General features: G+C 44.0%; 1 protein-coding gene across 1 annotated transcript in view; it reads left to right on the top strand.

Moving 5' to 3' along the window:
• The window catches only part of LOC144818325 (uncharacterized), a 557334-nt gene that overhangs the window by 283338 nt on the left and 255515 nt on the right, over nt 1-18481 (top strand). The gene's annotated exons all lie outside the window — the stretch shown is intronic.

Raw genomic sequence — 18481 nt, 5'->3', positions numbered from 1 at the left:
GTCAGAACTCTCATGTGTCTACTTGGCATGATGGCCTCCTGCATTGCCATAGTACCCCATACCCGGCTCTACAGTGGTCCGCTGCAAGATTCCCTTTCGGCTCTGTGGTTACCCGTGGAAGATCATTGGAAAGATTTAGGATTGGTAAGCATTCATCACTGTCTGTAGTGGTGGAACAGCAACGACCTGGTGCAGGGGAGGCCTCTCTGAGTTCCCAATCCTCAATTCACTGTCACCATGGACGCCTCATTCACCAGTCTGGGCGCAGCTCAACCATATGAATATGCAACCATACAGGGGGTCTGGGCCCCTCTTTCAAGGCGGCATATCAACTGTCTCAAGCTACTTCCTTTATGCCTCAGTCTCAAAGCTTTCCTTCCAGTCATTCAAATGAAAGTAGTCCTCATCAAAACAGATATGACCACCTGAATTATTTTACTAAGCATGGCAGCAATTACTCTCTCTCCCACTGTCATCGTTAGCACAATAGACCAGGCATTGGGCTATCCACCACCGCATATACCTTCTGGCTGAATAACTTACAGGGATGGACAACCACTTGCCAGATCTTCTCAGCAGGATGCATCAACACGTCCACGCATAGATCTCTTTGCCACCCTTAAACACGCAAAATGCCCTAATGTTGCCTCCAGGTATCCACTGTCCATCGGCAATGCACTATGGATAAACTGGTCAAGTATCTTTGTCAACTCTTTTCCTCCTCTCCCTCTCCTTCTGTATGTGGTGCTTAAGATGTGACAGAGATCCCAACATGGGCCAGACAGCCATGGGTTTCGACACTCCTCGTGATTTCAAGAAGCTGCCCAGCAAGCCTGACGTTCTCACGTGGAACCAAGGTCAGATGAAGACAGTCTGACCCCTGCCAGCTCAATCTAGAGATCTGTCACCCACCGGAGGTCCTAGAGTTTGGCTTGCTGTACGTTCTGCAGAAGTGCATGGACAGCTTATGTGTTTCCAGAAAGTCTACCAAATGAGCTTGCTATTATTCACTGTTGCATCTCCAAACACCTATACCCCCTTAAACCTAATGCTTTGAAATGATCTGTTACCATCTCCATCTGCAGAAACCAGACCTCACCTACACTTCTATATGTCTCCATTTAGCAGCTGTAGCACTTACATGCAAAACAGGAACACTCTCGTCCCTTTTTGCATCCCTGTAGTGAAGGCATTCACGAATGACCCCAAAAGGATCATGCATCCCCAAGCTCCTGTGTGAAATCTTAATGTGGTTCTTATCTGGTTCTCGGGACCCCCCTTTGAGCCTCTACTAGAAAGAAGCTTTATTTGCAGCCATAACATCTCTCTGATGCATCAGTGAGTTGCATGCTCTCATTCTACAGGAACCTTTAATTCAAGCCCATAAGGATAGGGTCATTCTCTGAACCAAAATCAAAGTTCCTCACCATAGTGGTTCCTCTTTCCACCTCAACGAACTATTCAGCTCCCAGTCTTCTTCCTTCAACCATACTCTGTAGCAGACAGAGTCCTCCACACTCTACATGTCAAATGGGCTCTCATATATCACAGTGAAAGAAAGAAGCCCTTGCACAAAGCTGACCAGTTGTTCATAGCCTTTCCCAAACCCCACATGGGCCGGCCTATTTCTAAGGCCAGTATTGCCAGGTGGATGGTGAAGTACATCCAAACTTTGTAACATAAAGCCCTGTTCTCCCTGTACCCCCAGGAGGCACTCTACACTCAAGAAAGCAGCAGCCATGGCCTTCCTTGTCAATATCCGGCTAGCAGACATGTGTAAAGCAGCCACTTGGTCAACCCTGCACACTTCCACCAGCCACTATGGTTTGGATATTTTAGCCAGCCAAAAGGCAATGGTTGGCGAAACAGTCCTAAGGACTTTGTTTCAGACATTTGCATCAACCACACCCCAGCCACCAGTTGTTTGGGTGTGCTGTTTTACAGTCTATGCCGAGCATGTCTATCTACAGCAACTCGTAGTAGATATGGAAAATGTTACTTAGCCTGTAAGCATCTGTTCGCTGCATGCTGTAGATTTACATGCACCCACCCTCCTCGTCGGAAGCATGTTGTTCTGTGGCTCTACTTGCCGATCTCTCTTCCTAACTACCCCCTTTCATAATACACTTGCTCCATACTGCATTAACTTGATACTCCAGGCCACTCTCACCCGCTGTGCGAAAAATAACCTAACATGGAGTCGGTGCCCATGCACGGTTCCGACTACGGCTGGAGTCGCACTTCATCCTGTGACTCTGAAGACTTTTTTCGAAGAAGAGCAACCTGCAAATATCTGAGCCCTACACTAGGTGGCAGGGGTATTCAGAGCATGCCCTTCTACAGAACAAACACTGTGAATACATGCAAATGATTGTGCATCATTTTGATTGATGTACAATCTTGCCACAGATTCCTTACTGCTTGCTAACTAACTTGGCATTAATTGTGTTGGATTAGTGTTATGGCTAATGAGAAACATGATACTTGCTGTTTCTGTCGCTGTTGTTAATCTGTCAGTTCCTGTATGCATCTCTCATTGGCGTACGGAAAAAGTTGAGGAACTGATGCCAGCACACCCGTTGACACCTAATATACTGCGGTATTGTGATATTCGGAGGTGGAATCAATCCTGCAGCCTCATTGCTGCAGTCTCATGCTGCCCTCTTTAGTGCAAGAGAGCTATTGATGGGGAAAGCTTTTTGGGACTCGTTGGAAGGAAAATTCAGAAGGTGAGGAATCTACGCTCCAGGATGCAGTGTGGCAGCGGACTTGTGTGGGATGTTTTAGGAAGTGCAGGCTGATGACCACGGAGCAGGTGCTATGGGTACAGGCCAGGATAAAGTTCCCAGCATCTAGAATTGCAGCCAGGTACCAGTGAACCATTACAAATGTTTTCTTTCTTATCAGGGGCACTGGGAACGGGAAGTACCCCAAAGATGTGCGCCTTCTTAAATAAAATGAGAAGCCAGTGGCCAGGAGCTTGAGGCAATTTTTTCGCATCCAGGCAATCCTCCTCAGATAAAGATGATGGCAAAGAAAAAAGCATAGATGAACAGATCATCTATGCTTTCCCTTAACTCAAGGTGCGAGAGTCCTGTTGGACGCATTGAAGTCATTGCATGACACCTCAAAGGTCCTAGCACTGGAATTAGCAGTGTCACAAATTAATCTCTGAGTGGATAGTGTAAAAGGGAAATGCTAAATTTGAAGTAAAATGAGATCCATTTACACACAGACCAAAACAAATTCATTCCAGATTGTGCCATTACCACTTTGGCTAACTTGGAGAATAAAATAGATGACCTTGAAAATGCTGAACCAAATGAGGGAAAACTGATGGAGCTCAGGGCTGGATGCTTCTCGTCTGCTTCTACAAGGCTGCTTTCACTTAGGCTGTGCTCCTGTACTAGGGTGGTGTCTCAGCCGAGCAGCGGCACATCCAGATGGTCGGGAGGTATTTCATTAGGGATCTTTCTTTTGAGCCTGGGGACCATACTGCCTAGAACATTGAGGTTGCCCTTCTCCCTGCCTGAGCTGCATGTAAATGAAGATGGACGTAGCCAAAGCTTGAGGGTATGCTCCCCACCAGAAGGCAATTTGGAGCCAGGGAAGAAGTTTGTGGCGTCTCCGGGTGTACCAGCCTTTAGAAGAGACATAAGCGGGACCACAGTTGTGTCATTATGAAGATCTGAAGTAGGACGTTCATCAGTGAGCGGAGGGAGGGCCCGTTGGGCAGTGGTGATTTCCCAAATAGTGTGATGCCCTGTGAAAGAACAGCAGAACACGCCACTACACTGTGGTTATTCATGTGATCAAAAAGAAACATGTGTATTTGTCCTTGATGATAGCGGATTGAGCCACGTGCAAAAAGTTCCTGAAGGAATGACAAGTAAAGCCTCAAAGAGAGAATAAAGACGCCATTCTGCAGAAAACACAGTCCACCAGAGAAAGCCATGAGGTTGAGTCAGAAGTGAATTTCATTCATGGCTCAGGCTTAACCCATGGATAGCTTTTAGTGATGTTGGTGTTTAAAACTTGCAGCAAAGTAGCCAACGAATTGAAAATAAGAATTTGTCATTGGACGATCATAAGGGGGCAGTAGTGAAGTTAGGTCAACAGGTTTTGGCACTGGAGACAGAGAGGGAGGGCCTGAAATTAGAATATGAGCAGAGGAAACTTTTTGAGCAGTATGTAGTCTACCCTTGTGTGTGCTGGAGAAGAAAATGAGTTCCTAAAAAATTAGCTGAAAGCCCCTTGACTTAAAATGCCACTAGTGACTTAGGTGACTTGAAGTTAATGTTGTAGCGTTGATTGCAGAATACGGTAGTGAGTGGGTGCTGACGTCAGCCCTGATAGCTCTAGGTTCTTGACAAAGGGACTACTTTGGGGAAGTTCACATACTAGAACTGTTCCGATGGATTTGGTAAATCCTAGCCAGAGCATCCGCTCGTCGTTGAAAGAGAGCAGAAATACAGTATTTCTGACTCTGTGTTTGGGCCATGCACCTGACGAGACACGATCTGCGGAGTATCAAGAAGAACAAACGTTTGAAGAGTCTTGAAGCTTATCAGCGAAGCTGAGAGTGAAAAGGGAGAGCAAGACCTTTTCCTTTTCACAGCCAGAGGGAGCTCAGGATTTTTTTTTTACAGAGGGTATAAATGTTGAATGTCTACTGTATGACCGATAGTGGTGGTTGTTTATTTTGTATGGGTACAGAGTACATTCCGATCCGGATATCTTGCAGCGTAAGGTAAGAACAGGGGGAAGAGTGAGGAGTGTAATACTTGTGTGTATTGGTTCTGATTCTGGGACGTTATTGCTTTCTTTCCTTATTTTCCTACCTCTGGCCCCCTCCCCCTCCCCCCCCTCCCCAACCCCCGAACATAGCCAAATTCCACTTCCAAACTGTGCATAGTCAGAATGCTATAACTGTGCCTTGGACTGTTACTTGGGAGTTTTGACCCAGAGTTGCTACTGTGTCAGAGCTTGTTTATATAGATTAACATCTTCACTTCCTCAAAAACGTTTATTGAAATACTACATTCTGCATAAACCTCCTAGGTAATGTTTTTAAAGGTTTCTTGCATTCCTGAGGGTGAGCATATACGATCTTTATCGGATAATTGTTTAACTCCGAGGTCTTTGGAATGATTGGACAGCATCTTTGTTGATATGGAGTCCTCAAGACAAAGTGACCAGCAAAGAAGTGATGTTGCGAGGAGTTCTGACACTAACGGACAGTAGAATGCACCTCTTACCAGGCTCTTGCTATGCTACACAGTTCTGGAAACAAATTCCATCATATTAAATGACTTTATAGCGATGTGGATGGACTGTCACTGTAGCACACTGCAAAGTGAAAAGTGGTCTTGAATAATGTTACTAGAGTATTTGTGCAGTCGGAGGCAGCCAGGAACATCATGAAGTCAGTCAAAAACAAGGATAATCCAGCCGATTTCCAAATGATTTCCTTCTTAATTTCTGATCAGTTTGCCACAGTTGCGATCACTAGTGTTTGCGTAACCACTTGGATGCTAAGGCTGTTTTGGATCATTAATGCAATTTCCATTGAAATCAATGGAAACTCCATGACGAGCTGGGCTCGTCATGAGCGTCGAAGGGGTTAATGTTAATTATTTACTGGTCTTCTTGGAATGGCAGAGGTTCTTTCAGAGAGAAGTGTTTGAACTATTATACAGTTGCAGTTACCTCATGAGGAGATGGGTTGGGAGTTGGTTTTCTACTAGTTGCCTATTGTACTCTAAAACCCCTGTTATGCTTATCCACAGCTCTTAATGTCGGTTGGGGGGGTAGGTGGTGGCGAACAGAATCTGAAGTTGGTGTCTCCGACTTCCTAGTTTCTTATACGGAAACATTGGGAAAAGTTTCACTACATTTACACCTTGTGTGCCCATTTGTAGGTCTTGCCTGAGCCAGCGCATGCGCTGCTCTGCGAGACATTTAGTATTGGGGTTTTCCAAGTGGTACCAGAGGCTTTTGCTGGCCTCAAGCTGGCGGTAACGAACGCGTGCAACCGCCATCTGTCTTTTCTCTGTCACTGGTAATTAAGTGCATCGCGATCACCTGCTCCGCGAGACATTTAGTATCTGGGTTTTCAAAGTGCTACCTGAGGCTTTTACTGGCCTCAAGCTGGCGGTAACGCGTGAGTAGCCGCCATCTGTCTTTTCTTTGTCACGGGTAATTCAGTGCATCGGATCCCGATCACTTTCGGCGCCCGCGAGGCCAATGCTTTTTGCACGCGCTTGTTGGATAAAGTATGTCCAAAGTCGATGTTTAATGTGGAACAGCAGGACAGAGATGCTGGTCTGCACAACATGAAAATGTCAGTAGGTGGACATGTTAGGGTGGGAGCTACATCTCTTTTTCACCATCTCTCTTTTTCGCCATCAAAAGTGTCACAGCACAGTGCCTGGGGTAGGCTCAGTATGGACTCACTTAAAATGCTAAGACCCAAGTCATATGAATTGCCAACCTTGTTTTTAACTTTACCACAGAGGTTCCCCAATAATGCATGTTAACAAATTGTGAGAAGTCTCTAGAGAGATTTTAGCTTGCATGTCCTTCTGCAGACTACTTTCACCACCACACATTTTCACCGAAATGCCAAGGGACAGTTTTGGTTGTGATAGGTTCTATGCACTAAAAAGGCTCACTTATGTAGGAGTCTCCGCACCTCCTGCCCTACATGAACAGGCATGATACCCCCACGCAAACTATAATCTCCCCAAAAAATGTAAATCCCTCCCCGCAGAGGAAGAGCTGGTTAATCTCATAATCTGACCGTAAATGGTTATATCCTCTATTACCAGAGATTTGGGGGATTTTCTATGGGGCTTCATGTTATAGAGAAAATGTCTCAAAACACCTTCACACGCTTTCCGCTCCCACCATGTCTTTGCACTTTACCCTTTCTCTCTTCACTCACTCTCCCATTTCCTTTCTTTCGCTTCATTCTACTTGACCTCTGTCTACATTCCTTCCTGACCTCCCTTTTTTCGAGTGATCATCTCTCTCCGTCAGTGCCTCACTTCTGCTCAGCCTCCATCCCGGATAGCTTCAACTCCTTCTTTAACTCGCTCTTGCTCCCTTTTCCATTATTTATCTTTATTTTTATTTATCATTTATTATCTTTATTTATCAATATCCATTATTCATCTCGCTCTTGCCCCCTCTTCTCCATTTTCCATTATTTATCATTTATTATCTTTATTTATCATTCTCCATTATTTATCTTGCTTTTGCCCGCTCTACTCCATTTTCCCTTCTCTCACACCTCCCTCCTCTTGTTCTTTACTCCTCTCTCATACTCCATCACTGCTTGTATTTCCCTATTGGTTAAGCAATGGTGCAGTACTTGCAAGCAAAGGCATTAGCCCCTTATCGCTTGGTTTGTAAAGAAAAAAACAGCTATAATTGGGGTGCAGTGTGCCTCTTAAACCTCTGGACCCTGGTACTACTTCATCTGCTGCACTAGTGATAGCTACGCCCCTGTTTTCTCCCTCTGTTCTTTTACTGTTTTTACTCTTCCCTTTCACTGCCTCACTAACCTCACCACTTCCTGTCTTCACCCTACTCTGTTTTCACAATCAAACTTCTCTCCCCCACTCCCCTCCCCCGCCCAAGTCTGGCCTTTAGCATCTATTCTCTTTACACCCACTGTGTTCACTTTCTGACTGCTCTACCCTTCTCCGGCTTGTATAACAAGCCCCGCTCACCAGCTCTCCATGTCCGCCCCCTCCTTCCTCCTCCTCCTCTGCCTTTATTTACAATCGCTCCACTCTCTTCCTGCCTATTTCCCTCATCTTCCTCCTTTCTTGTGCACCCTCTCCTCCTTTTATCCTCTCCTCTAAGTTTCTGCCTCTCCTTCCTTCTTCTATCCTGGTTTCTCCAACCACTCAGTGCCTCTTACTTACTCACACCTCACCCCCATAGACTCAGTATCTTTTTCCAGGTCTCTCAGTTTAAGGTTAATTCAATTCCCTTTATTGACATTGCCTAAGACAATCCAATTCCCAGGACACTCGGCTGCTAATAAAATTAATAACATGCAAAATCCATACAATTCATATCTCACTGATAATGAAAGCGTGGTTTCCCAGAGACCTATGCCACCCTCCATTTCTATTCCTCCTGGTTCACCTTCCTTTTTGAAATTCATTCTATTGTTTTTTCTTTACCATCTCTTCTTATCCCTTTTCCCTCCATACTCATTCCACCTCTTCCCCATTCCCGCAATTACTAGTCTCTTCTCCTTCCGCTTTCCTTTTTGCTGCCCCATTTACTCCCGTTTTTAGATGTATCTAAATGAAGGTTACTTGAAGCATCCATTTTTGCCAAATATTTTTTAGATATAAGACACGTGTGCACTATGGGAATTGTAGTTTTTGTGATTGGAGCAGCAACATACTAATTAAATGATCATTTGTGAGGATAGAGTTTAACTGTTGCCGCATCAGCCTCTGCTGCCATACTCACCCCCCCCCCCCAAGTACCGAGAGGAGCCTGTGCATGCTGCCTTTCCTCAGACAGTTGTCTTTGCCACAAAAGAAACCAGCATTGGCATAGCCAATAGGTCTCGCTTTTGGGACCTTATAAGTATTTATTTATGCAGCACAATATCCTTGGTGCAGCAACATTAACTGTTGCATGGCTAAAGAGTTATAAGGTCCCAAAGGCGAGACCTATTGGCTATGCCAATGCTTGTTAAACTCTGTGATCTTTATCAATGCGGTTTCCCTTTTCCAGAAACTAGCATCTCTAAGATTGAGCAAAGTGAAAATAGTTCTTGGCAGCAGCACAATTGATATTAAAGTGAGGTAGACTGTTTGCTGCTCATCTGCTTCTTAAAAATGTTAGTCCACTTCAAAGCTCAGAAGCATAGCTCCGTGGTGGAGAATAAAATGTGTGAGGCATACATTCTTCAAAGTGTCCAAACGCCTCTTTAGTAAGTAGTCTTGATTCCTTCACTTGTAAGTTAAAGTAAGGCATTAACCCCCAGATGCATCAAGCATCCATTTTGCGATTCCTTATTATCGAAAAATAAGGATTCGCTAATAAGGAATAGCAAAATGCTATGCATGAAGAAATCGCAAAAAAAATTGCGATTTCTTAATATTCCTTAATTGCGACGCGCAAATTGCGAGTTGCAATCAAGAAATACCTCCCCATTCATTCCTATGGGCCTAGAGGCCCATAGGAATGAATGGTAAGACATTCTCAATTTGTGATTCGCAATTAGCGAATCGCAAATTGAGAATGCAATTTCAAGGGTGCAGGGGTGTCCAAAGGACACCCTGTTGCACCCCTGAAATTGATCTGTGCACATATGTTGCGCACACACATGCCCTTAGGGCATGTTTGTGCGCAACATGAAACTTTGAAAAATGCACAAAAGTGCATTTTTCAAAGTTTTTGCAAATTACCATGAAGTTCAACTTCATGGTAATTTGCAAGCCCTGTTAGCGAGATCGCTATTTTTTAAAACTTTTAATGCATTGCATTTAAGAAATCTCAATTTGAGATTCCTTAAATGCAAGTAATCACAATTTTGCGAATTCTTAATTTGCGATTTTTGCATTTGGGAAGATGCATCCCAAATGCAAAAATACCGGTCGCAAAGGGGCAGATTTGCGAGCGGATTTTACCTTGATGAATCTATGCCCAAGTCTCCTAGAAGGGACAGTATTGAACAATGAAACCAGTCCCCGGAGAGGTTTGCAGAAACGCTGCAAATATCTCATAAGGGAGTACTGAGTACTAGTATTCGAATTTTTATTTTACCAAGATCCTGCCATGTAGACTGCTTTTGTTGGCAGCCAAAGACATTTTCCAGGCAGCAACAGAGACTAATATTGTCCCTTCAAGGATAATGGAAAATGTATGGTACTTTGGAGAAATATATACTGTTCTGTGATCTCGTACACATACTGATTCCATTGTTGTCATATGTATTAAGAAATTGTAATGCCTGGCTAATTCATCTACACCACTGGATTAAAATGGTAGGTGACTAGATTCATTGGAGGAGTAAAGACTGTGGCATCTCAGTTAAAACTACTAAGGAAGCAATTCCTCTGCTCTTTTACATAATTAAGGTACCATGTTTGGCCCCTGAAGATTCTCTATCTCACCTGGTGATGTGTAAACCGGTGGTTTCTTGGTTTATTCTGTCTTCTGTTTCCCTTGGGCTAAAGTTTCCCATTTTACCTTGCTGCCGAATCCCCTGGTGGGCATTTGAAGAGAATATTGGCAAGAGAATGTACCTTGATTTCTTCCTGCATCTTGCATACGTTAATTATGAGGCCCCCACGCCTACACAGTCTGTCAAAGGCTTGAACCTCTTTTCTGACCATGACAATGTTTCTGTTGTGCTTTTTTTTAAAGAAGTGTGAGATAAGAGGCAGACTTATTTTATTTTTAGCTCCATGCCCATTTTAGATCATACTACTACAACTACCCAATGTGCAGGTAGGCAGAGATTGCTTATGGAAGTCTGCAATTCTCCCCAAATGAGTATGGATGGATGCCATGTCCTTTTGATGGTATTGTGTATAGTTCAATGGATCAGGCTATCATAGCAGAGGTCTTAAGAGTCATCTTCAAGAAACATGATGCAAGAATAGAATCTGTTGTTCAACCACAACTACTTCTTACAAAGGAAGGTTAAATGGAAAGTAAGGGAAAAACTAAGGTTTTCTCAGAAGACGTCTACTCAGTTAGGAATCCTGTAGTAGATTAATTTCACCACTTTCTGTGTAAGTTTTAAGACGGTTCCTCTTTGATCGCCCTAGTGTACCCTCTATTATAGCTCTCTACTTGGGAAGCCCATCTCCCTAATGTTCTCTGCTGTTCGTTTGACTGTAGCCCCTACTGTCCTTCCCTTTTTAGGTCTCTCCTCTCAATGCGCATGCGCATTGAGCAGAGCGAGACTATAGGGCCTTAAACAGCGCTTAACCAAGCACACGATTCCACTGGCGATTCCTTGCAGTGCATGCGCTTTTTAGGTCATTGCGCAAGCCCTAAAAAGCGCGTGCACATGCCACCAGCCGCCTGCCTTGCATTACCACATCAAAGGCAGCCCAGCCTCCCTCCCGCAGCCCCTGCTGCTTCACACCCTCATCGCCGCCTGCCGGATCAAAGGCTTTCATGGCCGGCCGTGCTTTCAGTCTCCTTATTTAATTATTAACTTGTTCTTCTAATCCTGCTTTCCTCTCCAGCGTATCCGGTGCCTAAGCTTGGCTCCCCAGTATGATCATCTGCTCTGCTAGGCCGTGTGGCCACTTTTCTTTTCGTGATTGCACTTCTGTCAACACCGGGATCTTCTTGACTCATCTGTTCTACTTCATTCTGCGATTGCGGCCAGCCGGCCGTGCTTTCAGTTTCACGGCCGCCAGGCCGGCCGTGTCTCCTTATTTAATTATTAACTTGTTCTTCTAATCCTGCTTTCCTCTCCAGCGTGTCCGGTGCCTACGCTTGGCTCCCCAGTATGATCTACTGCTCTGCTAGGCCGTGTGGCCACTTTTCTTTTCGTGATTGCACTTCTGTCAACACCGGGATCTTCTTGACTCATCTATTCTACTTCATTCTGCGATTGTATTTCTTCAAAGTGCATTGCCCTTTCAAAAGCTAAATGAGGTCGAGATGTGGCCACTGATGGGACAAACCAATGCGTTCTTAATCCTATTTTATTAGTCTTGGGTGGATTCAGAATATTTCAGGTCCATCTTTTTGTCACATGAATGTGACTTCCGTTTTATGGCTGTCACCCGAGGCCGCTTACTGATCCCGGAGTGCCTAATTGGCTTCCTCAATTCTGGTTGGGTGATCTGTCCGCAGAGGAAACAGACTACTTTGCTTTCTCCTGAAGGCACGTCTTTCTCTGGAGCACAGAAAATGGAGCTTTACCTCTGCCTGGCAAATGTCAGTTCAGCACCTTTGGTGTAGGTTGCAGTACTGCGGTAGAGCGGTGCTAAAACCAAGGGAAGTTATTTTAACCGTGTTATCGAACAGCACACGTGTACCTCATTCTGCCACTCTGACTCCTCACTCCCACCATTACGCAATACTTCAGACTGCATTGTGTGGGTCTGTTCATTTGTAACTTTATTTTGTTTTTCCGCTGTGAGCAGTATTTGTTTTTTGATTATTTTGTTAGTTTGAACAAACTGTCCTTGTTCTGCATCGGCCAATTCCTTCCATAATTAATCTGCCAGTATGGAATAAGCGGCTACTGTTCCCTTCTGCCGACCTGTGATTTAGAGTCACATTGTTCGAATGAAAACTCCGAACTAATAAACAGTGTTAACCTAGCACTGAAACCTGTGTGGGCGGTGCAGCTAAAACCAGCTGCTTGGGCGTGTTTGAAGTCTGGTGCGTGGCATGCAGTTCTCGGGAGCGTCGCTGATATGACTACTGTGGTTGTGGAAAGTTGTTGCTGCGCCCAGCCAGACGTTCGTCCAGTAATATTGCTCAGTTTGCCGATGGCGTGCATTCGTGATCTTTTCTGAGTTGTTTTTTGGTGCAGATTACCAACAATTGTACGTGAGGTCTTGTGTCTGGTGGATATTATAAACTCAGACACCCTCACACACCCTCATCCTCACTTCCCCTCACACCCCCTCCCTCTCACACACACCCTCACTCCCCCTCACCCTCACACCCCCACTCCCCCTCACCCTCACACCCCCTCACCCTCACACCCTCTCAACCTCACACCCTCTCAACCTCTCACCCCTTCACCCTCACACCCCCTCACCCTCACACCCCCTCACCCTCACCCCCTCACCCTCACACCCCCTCACCCTCACACCCCCTCACCCTCACACCCCCTCACCCTCACACACCCTCACCCTCACACACCCTCACCCTAACACCCCCTCACTCTCACACACCCTCACCCTCACACCCTCACACCCCCACTCACCCTCACACCCCCTCGCACCCTCACACCCCCTCGCACCCTCACACCCCCTCGCACCCTCACACCCCCTCTCATCCTCACACCCCCTCACACCCCCTCTCACCCCCTCTCATCCTCACACACCCTCACACGCCCTCACCCTCACACTCCCTCACACCCTCTCACCCTCTCACCCCCTCTCACCCCCTCACACACCCACACACACCCACACACACCCACACACACCCTCACTCACCCTCACTCACCCTCACACCCCCTCACAACCCTCATACACCCTCACACACCCTCACTCTCACTCACCCTCACACACCCTCACCAGCATAGCATAACAAAACAAAGCATAGATTAACAATACACAGCATAGCATAACAATAAAAAAAGCATAGGATAGCAAAACATAGCATAACAAAACAAAGCATAGGATAACAAAACAAAGCATAGGATAGCAAAACAAAACATAGCATAACAAAACAAAACATAGCATAGCAAAACACAACAAAGCATAGCATAACAAAACACAACAAAACATAGCAGAACGAAACATAGCATTACATAACAAAACATAACAAAACATATAACATAACATAACAAAACATAGCATAACATAACAAAACACAACAAAACATAGCATATCATAATAAAATAAAGCATAGGATAGCAAAACAAAGCATAGCATAGCATAACAAAGCATAGCATAGCATAACAAAACATAACATAACAAAACAGCATAACAAAACACAACACAGCATAACAAAACATAGCAAAACACAACAAAACATAGCTTAACAAAACACAACTAAACATAGCATAGCAAAACATATAATAGCATAGCAAAGCATAGCATACCAAACACAACAAACCATAGCATAGCATAACATAACATAACATAGCAAAACAAAGCATAGCATAATAAAACACAACATAGCATAAAAAAGCATAGAAAACACAGCATAGCATAACAAATCAAAAGCATAGGATAGCAAAACATTGCATAGCATACCAAAACAAAACATAGGAAAGCAAAACAAAACAGCATAGCATACAGCATCACTCAGCACCACCACAGCATCACTCAGGGGCACCACAACATCACTCAGCGCCACCACAGCATCAATCTGTGCAACCATTCAACAACTGGTTCAAATATGTTCTCTCAATGTTTCAAGCTTTATTACAAATGTAACAAAAAAATGTTAATATTTCACTTCTGTTCTTGGATTTTCGTCACAATAAAATACACTTAACATAATCTTAACAAAAGTTATTTACAAAAGTTGAAGCTATTGCCATTAGAAATTACAATAACTTTCATTTAAGTATTAATTAATTAAAAACATTAAAAGACATTGTTATTTGTAATATCAATACATGTAAGTCACGTAAATACAACACATTGCATTACAAATGCTATCGGTGTCACATTTGTGAAAGTTATAACTATTGGCATTGTAAATGACAAAGCTATTAATTTAGCTATTTTCAAAACCAACACAGATAAAAAAATTGTAATTTACAAGACAAATAGCTCAAACTTTCCTAATGCGAGACCTATTGCATTTCCAATGCTTGTTTTGTGATGTCTAGGCTGAGACTAGATACTGAACTTATTCAGCTCCGTGCTTACCATAGACCAGTGAGCATTTTTCTTTGTACATTAGGGGTATCATGGGCGGATTTTGCGGATCCACGATTCGCGGATTAAGCGGATCCACGGATCGTGGATCCGCAAAATCCGCGGATTTAGCGGATTTGCGGATTTGGGGGCGGGGCTTCATCGAGTGTGTGGGCGGGGCCAAACGGACGGGGCTTCCACGCGAGCGCACATGCCTCTTGTGTGTCTAAAAGGTCAGAGACCGATCAGAGCAGCATCACAGCGGATTATCGATGGTATATTTGGGAAGAAGGCACATCTGCCCAGCCTCCCAATGCTCACGATTTTTTTTGGGCTGATGAATGAGTCACTGCATTTGCGCTTCAACTAGTTCCAGCGACCAAGTGTGTGTTACTATGCAATCGCGCCGAAGTGCGCAGGGGTCCCTTGAGTGAAATGTCCATCATAGTGGGTAAATGGCGGGAAGACGGTGCACACCTCGAGTGTGTGGGCGGGGCCAAACGGACGGGGCGTCCATGCGAGCATGCCTCTTGTGTGTATAAAAGGGCAGAGACCGATCAGAGCAGCAGATTAATTTTTGGGCTGATGAATGAGTCACTGAATTTAAGCTTCAACTAGGGCACATGCTTTATTGATATCTGCAAGTGTTTCCTGTTGAGGTTTATTTTTTTGTGCCAGGACCGTCGTGCCCGAATGAACCCTGCCCTTCATATTTATTCAAGAAGAGTAAAGACACCACCGTTGAAATAATTTACGATGGCGCCGGCAAGCTGCCAGCGCCATCCTGCAATAGTTACTTAATTAGCTTCAACAGGAAGCTCCAACTGTTAAAATAAAGCAGGCGCTCGAGCCCCTGCTGTATCTTATCTATTAGAGCTTCCTGTTGAAGCTAATTAAGTAACTATTGCAGGATGGCGCTGGCAGCTTGCCGGCGCCATCGTTAATTAGGCTCGCCTGAACTTTTGACCGCAAAATCCGCTCCGATCGCGGATTGCGGATTTTCGGCAAATCCGCGAGAGTTCGCGGATCGCGGATTCACAGAAAATCCGCAAAATCCGCGATCGGAGCGGATTTTGCGCTCATGCTTAATCTTGACCTTCTCCTTCTGTTCCAATGCTATTTTACTTTTTGAAATTAAGCATTTTTTGAAGCTCCCGTCTCCCCCTCAAAGAGTGGCTTGCAGATGCTAGTCGTGGTTTAGCGCATTCCCTAGGGTAACTATTGACAGATGCGAGAGGAAGCTTTTACAAATTCCTGTGTTTCCTGCTGTCAGTGGGCAAATTTCAGTAGTTTGGCTTCTAAGGGTGAGTGGGACTTTTGTTTTTAATGTGGAAACCCATCCCTTCTTTCTCTTTCTCTCTCTCCTTACCAGGAATCCAAAGAAAGGAGGCAATATCGGCAAGCACAATTTGTTGACATTGGGGATGGCTACACTGGTAGTTGTTAGGCTCTCTATTTGCCATGAGCCACCTAAGTTCCTTGTTCTAGGTGACATTTGGGCTTAATTCTTAACAAACAATGAGGAGTGGGGACTGGCAATCCATATATACATATTGAAGATGAGACCTGGGTACTCTGGGACGTGGATGCACTCAGGTGCCACTTTTGGATCCAAGTTTGAGCTGTGCTATAGGTATGCAACGTTTACTGTTATGTAACTGTCTCAAAAAACAACTGCACAGGGATATGTCTCTGTATAACAAAGGAAAACAGCAGTTGATAGGAAATGTATCAGTCTCTGTTCGCAATATCTCCATGGCTCATAAACCTGTCCTTCATTGCTCTTCATCTACTCACTGTTATATTGTTTTGTATTTCAGGAGTGCCTTTTTTATTTTGCGATGCCCAGGCATCTGGTAATTTTTTATATAAGCTGCTATTGAGAATATTTTCAATCATTCTGTTACTTTTAGTACATTGCAGTGAATAGACTCCCGCCCCTTTGGCCCAGTGATCAGTTAACAACACTTCCTTACTTTGTTCATCAGTATGAGGTCTGCAAAAGGGCACGGAATCAAAGAGACACCCAGCTTTCAAATCTCTGTTGTGAGGTCTTTATTACTATTCATAAACATTCGAATATCTCTGTGAATGTCCTGGATCTCAAACCACTTTTTCAAAAGTGAAAAATAAATCTAACTATTGAGGCATCATGTTTCCGGCTGTTTACGTTAATAGAATAATGCAATATATGTAAAAATCCCACTAAAAATAAAAAGTGGTATAAAATAAATGAAGCAGGATTGCTACTGAGACTCTTTTTTAAAAAAAAAATGGTTCCTTTTTCATCCTTTTTGAGTAACTATCGAACAAAATATAGGAAACTGTTTACATATGTAAACCACCCCAGGTAATGTAAAGGCTGCACTTTAAGGCTGCCATGGCCTTCACTGTTCCAGGTTACATCACGGTGGCATTGAATTCCTTGGATCTTTTTTCCTGTTTGGTGGAGAAAATCTCCAAACACTGTTTTTTTTCATATGCATTTCTACTTAAACAAAATGCACTGTTGTGTTTGCATTATTTCGTTTACTTTACTTTTTTTAAACCTCAGTCTTGATTCTGATATTGTGTAATTTTCTCTCAGATTCTCAACTGGCGTTTTCCAAGCTCCTGCCAATTTTTTGGTGTCCACTGTATACAAACAGATTTTTGTTTTCAGAGCCTTTAGACTGGAAGGTGACTTGTACACAACTACTAGAGGCGCCATCTAGGACCCAAGGCTATGTTCATCTTGCGGCTGAGGCAATGCACTTATTTATTTGTATATAACTAGGCTCTCTTCATGTAACAGATCCTAGTTTCAGATGGTTACGTTACATTGTGTAATTGTCTGAACCTGCCAGGGAATCCTGATTATTCTGTAGGATACTGTCCAGCTGCACTCATTCATTTGTATAAACCTAGGCTCTCTCCATTATGTGACAGATCCTAGTTTCAGATGGTTGCGTTACATTGAGGATACTGTCCTGGTGTACCAATTTGTCATACTACTACCATTTCTGAGAGTAGATTATCTAATAGGTAATGGCAACAATTGTGTGCCATTACCTGACTTTTTGCCTTCTCTGCAGGAAGGAGAAGAAGGAAAATCTGCTATAAATGGTGCATTGGAGATGTGGCAGACCTTCATGTCGGACTGAGCTATGAAATCTTTTTCCCAAATCTTGGTAACACGTGGAGTTTGACTTGGAGAGACCTGTGGTATGTGACTTAGCCAAAGGACTGGTGTATTCAGTTGCGTTGAAAGTGATCCTTTACCGTTCTTCATGCAGTTTCAGACTTGTGTGTCCAACTGGGTCAATGCTGAGCCTTCAGCTGTCTTTTTGCAGCTTGTTCATTAAGAGAGTTGTGATCTTTCAAAAGATATTGAGTATTCCCTGTTTGGAGCGAGAAATGTGTCTTTTTCCCTGATCCTAGGAATTTCTTCAAGGGTGTGTTATGTCATTCAGGATGACCATTGGCCTAGGGTGATATATACAGATCTCTTCTGAAGACACAGATCAAAATGTATATTCTATAGTTATGGCATTTAGTTCTCTGTGATGTACATAGTTTGTCAGTACAGGCACAGCTGTGTCTCAAAATCTGCTTCCGTCATTGTGTATTCGTATCATTTGTTGGCTACAGCTATGCATGCTATGCAAACTCCAGTCATCTAGTGTTGGGCTTCGGCTCTACAACTTGCTTTTTTCAAAGAAGCCTTTTATTGCTGACGTGACGTCGAGTCTCCTCCATTTCGAGAAAATGCACATGTTCAACAGCTTCATTGTTAGATTGATTTTTTTCCTCCATTGGGTTCGGATGGATTGCACTGGAGCTCTGTGCATTTTTGTGACACCTTTGTAGTCCATGGGAGCTCAGGTAAACCAGAGAAGAAGGCAGTATCTCGCTTCTTATCAGGCAAATATCCCCTTTTCATCGTACAA

Source organism: Lissotriton helveticus, chromosome 2_1, assembly GCF_964261635.1.
Source record: "Lissotriton helveticus chromosome 2_1, aLisHel1.1, whole genome shotgun sequence".
NCBI classification, from domain to species: Eukaryota; Metazoa; Chordata; class Amphibia; order Caudata; family Salamandridae; genus Lissotriton; species Lissotriton helveticus.
This window is presented reverse-complemented; position numbering and strand designations above follow the sequence as displayed.